Here is a 10,162-nt window from a genome sequence, read left to right on the forward strand (position 1 = left end):
GGTGTGGGACACACATGGCAACACTTCCTCTGGGCATTTATTACCTGTTAAAAAACAATCTTTTGGTGAGTGGCAGTTCAGGGTTTTTGAGAGCAGGCAGCAATATTTCTTCAGGTCTGCTGAGTCATAATTAAAGCTGAACTGAGCGGAATTGGAGAGGGAAGGTCAGCGAGGTGCCGTATGAGAGATGAGGCTAGGCTGATGGGGACCAAATGAACAAATTATGATGGGCCCCACTCAATGTGATGAGGTCAAATGGCTGTTTCTACCCACTGACAGTTCAATTTCCCTGAAATGTCTCTCGATTCTCTATGAACTAATTATGAATGAAAAGTTATCAACTGCCCACACCAAAAGGGGTCTAAATGCTATTTTTTTTAGTGCTCCTAATGTCAAAATATTGTTTGAAGCGGCATCATAGCGCACAATTCAGCTTCCAGCACAAAATATGTGACATAATTTGAATATCCATATAATAGATTGCTCAACATATAGCCACGCAAGACTGGAATGTCCAGCCCATAATATACATAAAAAGTATGATTTATGGTTTTGATGAAAACCACCTTCGTTTGATTTTAGATTTGTTTTCAACAATTTCCTGCATGTAGTCAAATATTCGGGTTATTCTTCCATGCATTATGCAAGTATCTATATTCATTTGCATATAACTTTTTTACACTAGTACTAGTTGTTTGTTTTGGTATAAATCAATCCAAAGGAATTAAATGAACAAAGGGGGGTTGCAAAATCTACAGTATGCTTCCAAAAAAAATAATCATGTTTGTTACCAGCAGTGAGAATATAAAAATGTAACACTGCTAGATGGTAACCATGCCTTGTGCCTTCAATTAAAATAATTTTTGAGGTAAGAAAATCGACAAGAAATTGGCCCATGGCTTGTGCTTTAAACAATTTTTTTATAGAACTCCCCTCTATGACCATGGGGGGTACAGGTCATTCTATTACTTGTGGCAGAAATAAGTTCTACGGTGCAGGTCCTGCATAATTTCACGTGGCCTTCTCTACACACACACAGAAGTAGGTAACAGTCCAATTTTTAAAAAAATTTGTATAGAGTAGGAATGGGATAGAACAGGATTGTATTGCTATTTTTGTTACCATTGGAAAGATAAACTTTCAAATTCTGCCCATGTTACACATAGACAAAAACAAACAAACAGGAAAACCACAACAGTAGTAACAACCTAACAGAGACTCTCATTTTAACAAACTAAGCTAATAAAGAAAAACAGGTTTGTCGCTCTTCGTGTCCCATTTAAGAAGGGCCCACAAGTTCTCAATAGGGTGTAGGTCAGGTGAGGAAGGGGGCCATTTCATTATTCTTTCATCTTTAAGGCCTTTACTTGCTAGCCACGCAGTGGAGTGCTTCGATGCATGCACATTGTCCTGCATACATATTATGGTCTTCTTGAAAGATACAGACTTGTTCCTGGACAACTGCTTGAAGAAAGTTCTTCTAAAAACTGGCAGTAGGTTTGGGAGTTGATTTTGAGTCCATCTTCAACCCAAAAAGGTCCAACTAGCTTATCTTTAATAATACCAGCCCGCCAGTACTCCACCTCTACCTTGCTGGCGTCTGAGTCAAAGTGGAGCTCTGTGCCCGTTGCTGATCCAGCCATGAGCCCATCCATCTGGTCTGCCCAGTTTTCTCATTTCAACTTATGTTCAGTGGTGGTTGGGTTTCAGCCTTAGTTACCTTGGCCATGTCTCTGAGCACTGAACACCTTGTACTTCTGGGCACTCCAGGTAGGTTGCAGTTCTGGAATATGACAGCACTGGAGCATAATGGGTTCCTGGGAGCTTCACGTTTGATTCTTCTCAAATCTTTGCCAGTTAATTTGCGTCTTTCTTTCTCAATACGTTTCTTGCAACCCTGTTAACGATGCAAGGAATCTGACACTACACTGTTGCCCTTCTGTTCTCTTGTGCAAGTCTTGCCACTGCCCTAACATGGACTAGTCGCTGACGGCCACAATTCGCACATTCAGACCCAGATTTTCGGCTGACAGTCCAGTCTTTAAACACTTTAACAACAGCTGCTCTTGAACATTTAACCAATTCTGTTTTGCTGATATTCGCTCCATGGCTCCAAGCGCCAATAATCATCCCACAATCATCCCACGTTCAAAGGCTGTTAAATCGCGTTGTTTACCCAAATCTTCAGATGAAAATCACTTCTACTGTCGTGGTAAACAACCTGCGTCCCTATTTATAATGGTCTGGCCCTCTAGCAAGCAGTTACCATTATTTCCTGATATCAGACAAAGCACACTAATCTCACACAGGCCATCTACCAAGATTTACTTGTGTTAAGAATGTCTGTTGATCAAGTGTTATTACGATGTCTGCAACATATTGGAGTTCTTATAGGGTTCAGATAAATCAGCTGCAGGAAATCCCTTGCAGAAAAGCTATTAAAAATAAATAAATAAATAAACTCTTTTTTTTAAAATAGGAAAAAATGACTTCACGTACTAAAGGGATTTTCCAATTTCTATTAACTGTGAAATCCCCCAGGTAGTAACAAGAGCACACCATCGTCACAATCTCCTCGCGATTGCACTTGCTCATTCAGGGGACCAGGGCTTTCCCAGCCAGACAGATCTCTCATCAACAGTGACAGGGAGTGGGACATTGCCCTGCCTTTCTCACACAAGAATCTGTATGTTGTATGGAACAGCAGTAAAAAAGGGAGAATTAAAAATGGCTGCCTGAGCTAAACAAGTCTAAATCAAGATTTAAAAGACGATGTGCTCCCATGGTGTACTATAGTCTTCCCATGCTGGGAATGTGCTGGCATAATGGAAGGGGTAGGTACAGACCCAAAACGTTTCACCTTATGAAATATTGGACTGCACTTTAGCTGTGCCATGAAAATGACATGTTATTTACATATACCTACTGTATTTAAATTACTTCAGTCATTTTAATGTCCTATAAGATGTTGCATCTGACATATTATCCAATTCTAAAGTTAAGTGGGCAGAGTTAAACATTATAAAAACAATCTTTAGCTTTACTTACAAGCACAGCATCTTTCTTGAGGATGCCATGCGCTGCACTGTGAATGATGGGCTATTATCATTAGGTTATAGTTACTACAGCAGACCTTTGTTTCTTTACAAAGAGAAAAGTAACAGAAAAAAAAAAAATTGGCCACAACCGAGCTAGAATCATGAAAATGGCCGACTATAACAGAGAACACAAAGCCTACATGTCACAGGTAAAAAACAAAAAATATATGAAGCCAGTGGTCTCATACTTTATTATTTTATAATTACTCTGCGTGACAATATGATGGTGCAGGTGACATCTTCTCCTTGACCAGATGATACAGGCCATGCAGAAGAGGAAGGTCTTTTTCCAGCACAGTGGACATTCTTTGAATCATAATTATGAGATTTTCTTTCCTCTGTCAAATCCATATTGTACGTGCATTGTTCTAAACTTGTTTCACAAAGGCAGCTGCTTGGCCATCATTTGTATTTTCCTCGTTAATCCTGACGCAGCAAATTAACCTTTAATTACCATTGTTAAAACTGAAATGAGGATTGTGTCTAGCTGGGGCTGGATCCTTTTAGTGAATGATGGCAATGGAGAGGGAGAAGGGTCAATGAATATGTCCCGTGTCATGTCTGATTGCTGCTAAAGATGTGAGCGGGGAGCTCTCACTTCGCAGAACTATCAGCAACATATTTTGGTTCTAATACTTATTGACAATTGTAAAACTGGACAGATAATTATCCCAAACAGCAGAAACCTTTCCTAAACCTATGAACACACATGCCAAGGTTCATGCTACACAGCAGCATGTGTAGTGATCGAAAAATACAAGGGCAATTAACTTGGCTGTGACTCAAACATTAAGCCCTCATCGATCGATCAGGGATAGTGATTGATTCCTTACCGCATGTAATTGTATCATATATGATTACATGCGGTGTGTCAGCGTTCTGCCACCAAATGCAACCGCTGTTACCTGATCATTAACTTCAACAGGTGACAGCAGCTACTTGTATATGCAAGATTTGGAATACCTGTTGCAGGAAATTGAAAGTTCCTGCGGCAGGAATTCTGAATCGCACCTACTTGGTATGTGTGAATGAGGGTGAATTAGGAAGACAGTTAAAATGGTTCACGCCTAAACTCAATCTTTTTCCCCATTGTGCACAGAAAATTTTCAAATGGGCTTCCCATTCAAAATGTACAGCCCACCCTAAAGTCTCTCAATCTTTAGAAAGCCTCCTTGTTGCCTCCTGACATGTCTGAACCATGGATCATCTTCGGCTGCCTTGTTATCTGCTCAGTCCATCACCACTGCTTCAACTTGCCACCATTGTAGCCGAGGATTGATCATATCATATACCCGATCTACCAAATCTGTGTAATTCATCAGAGAGAGAGAAATCTACCTTAGGTAAAGGGAGTCTGGAATCAATTAAGTTTCTTTTCAAATTGCATGTGAACGCAATCTTAACCACTTCAAGACCAGGTGTTTAGACCCCCTTCCTGGCCAGGCCATTTTTCAGTACTCAGTGCTGCAGTACTTTGACTGAAATGTTTCCTGCTCGCACGCACGAGGAGGCGTGTCTGAGCGGACGTCTAAAGACGCCCGCTCAGATCTAGAGAGCTCCGGGCCGGCCGTTTTTTTACTACGGCCAGCCCGGAAGTGGTTAAGGGAATGTATAATCTTTTTTTTTACTGATTCTTTAGGTAAACATGTGAATGTAATGTAAATAATCTTATGAGTGTGTGTTAAAGTGTAACATGTGTTGTCTGGTTTCCTCCCACACTCCAAAGACATGCTGGTAGGTTAATAGGCTTCTGTTTAAATAATTCCTGTACGTATGCATGTGAGATAGGGATCTTAGATTTTAATTTTAAGCCCCTCAGGGGCAGTGACTGATGTGAATGTGCAACTATGTAAAGTGCTGTGTAAATTGTCGGCACTATATAAATAACGGTAATAAAAAAAATATGAATAATTATATACATATGTACATGAGGACAACCATGCTGGCTTATGGTTCACTTCCTGCTTTGCAGCGCTGTACAAACCTGTGCAGCACTGTAAAGCAGATAGTAGACCCTAAGCAAATATGGTTGGCCATAGAATGTATAAAATCCTTTGCTCCTTTTGTGGCTGACAGTTGCTGAGCAGATATAAACCCTAACTGAATGGCACTTAGTTTATTAAAGCACTATATCAAAAGCAATAGACCCTACCAACTTTTTTTTTTTAAATCACAGCTTTCACCTTTTTTTCAATTTTTGCTGACATTTCAGTGCTGCTGATCTCCTGCCGCCCTGTTAGCAGTCACTTCCTACATGCAGGCATTCTAGCAATACCCGGAGCAGGTTTATCCCTGATGGGGATAACAGTGGGTCATGCCTGTGTAATATGTGTTGAAACTGCAATTTGTAAGCATATCACAGGATGACAACGCCAGAGAACTACTGGGAGACAAGGTACAAAGCATTGTCACCCTATAACAGGAAATGCTTGTAAAAGAACATTATCATCATGTAGTCTCTTAATCGAATCTGCCGATTTAAGAATATTGAAAATTACTTTTGAAATTATCTCAACATATAAGACTTTAGTAACTAAATCTACTTTCAGTAGTTACATGGAGTAACTCTAGCAGCCACTCTTCGCCGTTGTTAGTAGCCAATTTACAAACCTTTACATTTTTACATCAAAGGAAAAGAAGAGCTAGAATGTAAAAATGTGATCCTCATATGATAAATGACTGTAAATGTAACCACTGTGATAATAAATTAAAAACACAAATCGCATAAAATACAACGCAATTTCTTTATAACATAAATCTTGCCTACTCCTGATAATCTTTTATAAATCTTCTTTCCACTCACAACTTGCTATTATAAAGGTTCATGTATGTTGTAATGAGTTTATTACATACCATTGAGGAATACTCCCTGAACCTTTACAAGTACCCCTAGGATTACATAGCACACTAGTTAAGAACTCTGCTCCAAATGACTGCCACTTCTCGGAATATGCTCCCATCTTTCCCCCTGACTGACTTTTGATTTGGACACAAACGCATCAAACTGATCACTGCTTACAGAAACCAATCAAAAAGGCATGCTTAGCCGCTCGCAGAGGTTTTCAAGCATGCTTTATGAACTGTACCACTGACAGCAGAGTTCTGTGAGCCTCATTATCACTCACCTGTTAAAGGGGTTTTGTAATTAACCCGCAGACTAGTCAAATTCCTTCTAAAGGTTTAACTCTGGTTTTGTTGAGAAAAATAAGATCCTCTCTGGATGAGCTATATACATTGCATGGATTTCAGCACACGAGCTTGCAGATGCTCTGTTCTGTTTGCGGTTCATTTCACTCTGTTCTCTTTCAAACTGATTTCTGAATGGGAGGGGGGGCTGCCTTCTTTTTAATTAAAGTCATCAGTGTTGCACTTTGAAAAGCTGCAGTGTTTGCTTCCCTTTATTTTTATTTATTACAGGTATTTATATAGTGCCAACAGTTTTATGCAGTGCTTTAAATATACTGCACATTCACATCAGTCACTGTCCTTGAGGAGCTTAAAGTAGAGGACCGATTTAGACAGGAGCCAATCAACCTTCCAGCATGTCTTTGGAATGTTGGAAGGAAACCAGAGTACCCAGAGGAAACCCATGCAAACACAAGGAGACCATGTGATACTCCTTGCAGATAGCTTCTACTATAGTAGATGCATTAAATTGTAAAGTCGACATTTAAAAAAAAAAAAAATTTAGGATAGGGTAAGTTAAAAGTAATATTGTTGGTTTTGTTTCGACTTCTTCTTATGGCTGGGTATCCTATTTTTAAAAAATATATATTTGGCTGTCCTGTTGTGGAAATTTCCTTACATTCCATGTCTGTGAGGCACAACAGGAAGCAGGAGGAAATCCCCCTTAGAAGACTTCACTCACTTCCTGTTTGGGTGACAGCTGTAAAATTTTGTAAAATGGAAAACAGGAGAAAAAAAAAAGAAAAACGTCATCAAAAACATTCAATTAAAAGGGCTCTAATACTTTCTTACCCTATCCCAAAAACAGCTTTAACTTGAATCTCAGTTCAGACTTCACTTTTCCACAAAACTGGAGTTTCCTCTAAACCTCTAAAAACTAAAATTAAATAAGCACGTTTGTGAAACATGGCAAGGCATGGCAACATGGCATGGCAACATGGCATAGCTCCCCTTAAAGAAGTTTATTTTATTCAGAACTCTCTTGCACAAGTGATGGGATACAAATTGAACTTCAGATGGCTGTGTTGTACTGATCTTTGTCAAAAGTCTTGGAGGAATCACAGACCATTTACTAGCACTGAACTGGGCAATTACTTTTTCAATGGCAGGACCTGTATTTTAGTAGTAAGGATAGGTGAACCAAAGTGGGCCAAGTACTGTATGCTCCCGACAGCAATACCAAATCGGTTTCTGGTATCTTTTAGCATTGTTGTCTAATTATCATATATACTACAAAGTAATAAGATTCACAGTGTTAATATGACAAAACAGAACCAATTGGAACAGACTAAGCCCAGCTTTTGGGTGTCAGTAACAAAAGTTGGGCCAGCCTCAAATATAACTATTTTAAACCCTCTGTAACCCATGCCCCTGGGTTGTGCTGGATACCGCATCTCTATGGGCCCAGACCAAACAACCCATCTCTTACTAAACCTGCGAACCGGTCTGTTTATGGTGGCATATATACAGTTGCACTGTTATCTCTGTGAGCAGCTGATTTCTTTAGCCTTTGGGCCGTCTGCATAATACACCAACTGATTTACTGATGCATGCATGGAAAAACAGACTCAGTGACATTTCAATCACTTTAAAATGGAGGTTGATTTGATTAAAAATAAAATGAACACTTAAACATATTTTCTCCTCTATTTCATTACAATTAACCCAATCGCTACAAGATGGGCCTGAAATGCGCAGATTTATGTAATGATGCGGGTGTCTCGTGTGGCCCCGGGGTCACGAGGGAATGTACAAAAAATGGCATTGTGATACAATACTCAGTTATTAATCTTCATTTACAGACCAAGTAGATGAAACAAAGGAACAAAGTATACTTTCAATAATGTGCAGCAGCTATGAATTTAGAGAAATAGGCTTTATTGATAGGCTTTATAAAAGCTGCATGCAATTACAGTGCTGAATGATTTGAATAATAGACTGTCTGACATATTCCAGGATAAGTGGCTGCTACATTTCTCTGATATTAGGGTCATATACTCATCTATTCTTACTCCAAGCTCTCCTTCGCCTGGTAATAAATTAATTTCTTAGTGTTAGTTCGGCATGTGCCCTACAGTTAAATTCATTTTCTCTCTCACTGAAGGAAAAAGTTGGGAAAAAAAAAGTTAAGATGTTATTTCCGATTTCACAGCAGTTTCTTACAGTATGCAAATTGCAGCTCATGAAGTTTCTGGGTGAGGAAGTGTAATAAAGCCTATAAAATGATATAAAACAGAGTTAAGGTATCCATACAAATTAGAAGGCCTTCTTGTCTGAAAGGTTTTGGACGATAGGTAGTGTATTGGAAACCACCAAGATCATAGAAAGGCTCTGTAGGCTTGGATAGAAAATGGCATACAATTTCTCAGCCTCCAGTGTGGATGCAGAGACATCCTTCACAATGCAATTCACAGATGTTAGAAATGTTGCATGTTATAATTAATTATAGTGCTCCTTCAAGCATCCAGATTTCAGCATATCTGTAAAACCAGCACTTATGGTATGGTACTTAAAGTGCCCCTGTGCCCAGACTATAAATATAAAAGTATTTACACAGTCTTAGAAAACTGTAAAAGGGTGTGTTCGAGTTGCGCATACTGTATGTTTAAGTATGCCCATACAATGGAGGAGGACGTAGGGGTGAAGATCATTTATGTTTTTTTTAGCTTTATTAATATCACAAGGAGACTAATAAGTTCCATATATCATTCGAAGAAGAGCATAAAATATACTTCCTACAGAGAGATCAGTAGTATATTAGACCCCTGATGTCTCTCCTGCACAGAGGCCAAGCAAACTGGGGACACAGAGTCCCCTCAGCTAGCCGGGAACTGACAGAAAGAACCTGGAAGTGCTGCCCATCCTGACAAACTGTGCCTTGCTGATTCTGTGCTAACAGGAGCTGTAGAAGAATCGGAGGGCAGGTAGGTCTGTGAGGGGTGGGTCTGCACACTGAACAGGTTGTAGAAATAATTGGATATAGTTTCACAAATCACTTCTACATAAAACAGGAGCAATGTGCTTGTTTTTATCCCCTTTTGAAACTTTATACCACTTGGTACTGTGAGTTAACATAATACAAACATTTTAATGTCCCAGGGTGCGTGAAATGTGATGCAGAATCATCAACGACAATGTTCATGTGTTGGAATTGTGGCACATCAATGTTACCAATCTGAATCAAAGGGAAGATGCTTCATGTAGACTTGATCTCAGATTACAGTTCAGTAACCCAAACTATAATGATATCATATGATCTAGAACAGTTTTCTAGAGATTTATGTGGCGCTGCCAAGTTGTATTCCAGCAATCACATAAACATTGTGATTTGTAATTATTCAACTTGGTACAAACCTCAACCTCTTAGGCTGGGTTCAGACCTAGGCGTATAGAATATGCGCTTTTGTCGCACGTTTTTACCGCGATTCACGGTAAAAAAAATGCATGACAAACGCGCGTTTCCGAGGGCTACTCGGCTGTATCCCAATGGAAACGCGAGACCAAAACTCCCCAAAGAAGTACATGTACTTCTTTGGGCGTAGGCCGTTTTGTAGCGCTTCAGACGGGCTGAAATACGGAAAGGTGTGAACCATACCCATCGGAAACAATGGGATTTTCAAGTTTGTACGTTTTGTAGAGCGTTCATAGAGCATTGAACGCGCGACAAAACGTAAAGGTGTGAACAGGGCCTTAATCCTTTCAAAACCAGAGGTTGTTGAAGCCTAGATGCACGCAGAACAAATTCAGCATCAGTGTGTCGGCTATTTAACAGTAGCATTGCCCACAGCTGTTACAGTGCTCTGGGGTCTCCATCAAAATGTATGCATGAATATATTGCCTACCTATACATATATATATATATATATATACACACATAT

The 10,162-nt window shown here is 39.5% G+C and overlaps 1 protein-coding gene across 1 annotated transcript in view; it reads right to left on the reverse strand.

Moving 5' to 3' along the window:
* AP3B1 (adaptor related protein complex 3 beta 1 subunit) overlaps positions 1-10,162 on the reverse strand; it is a 234,755-nt gene that overhangs the window by 70,487 nt on the left and 154,106 nt on the right. The window lies entirely within an intron of this gene.

The sequence above is a fragment of the Nanorana parkeri genome, unplaced genomic scaffold, assembly GCF_000935625.1.
Source record: "Nanorana parkeri isolate BGI_ZX_2015 unplaced genomic scaffold, ASM93562v1 scaffold277, whole genome shotgun sequence".
NCBI classification, from domain to species: domain Eukaryota; kingdom Metazoa; phylum Chordata; class Amphibia; order Anura; family Dicroglossidae; genus Nanorana; species Nanorana parkeri.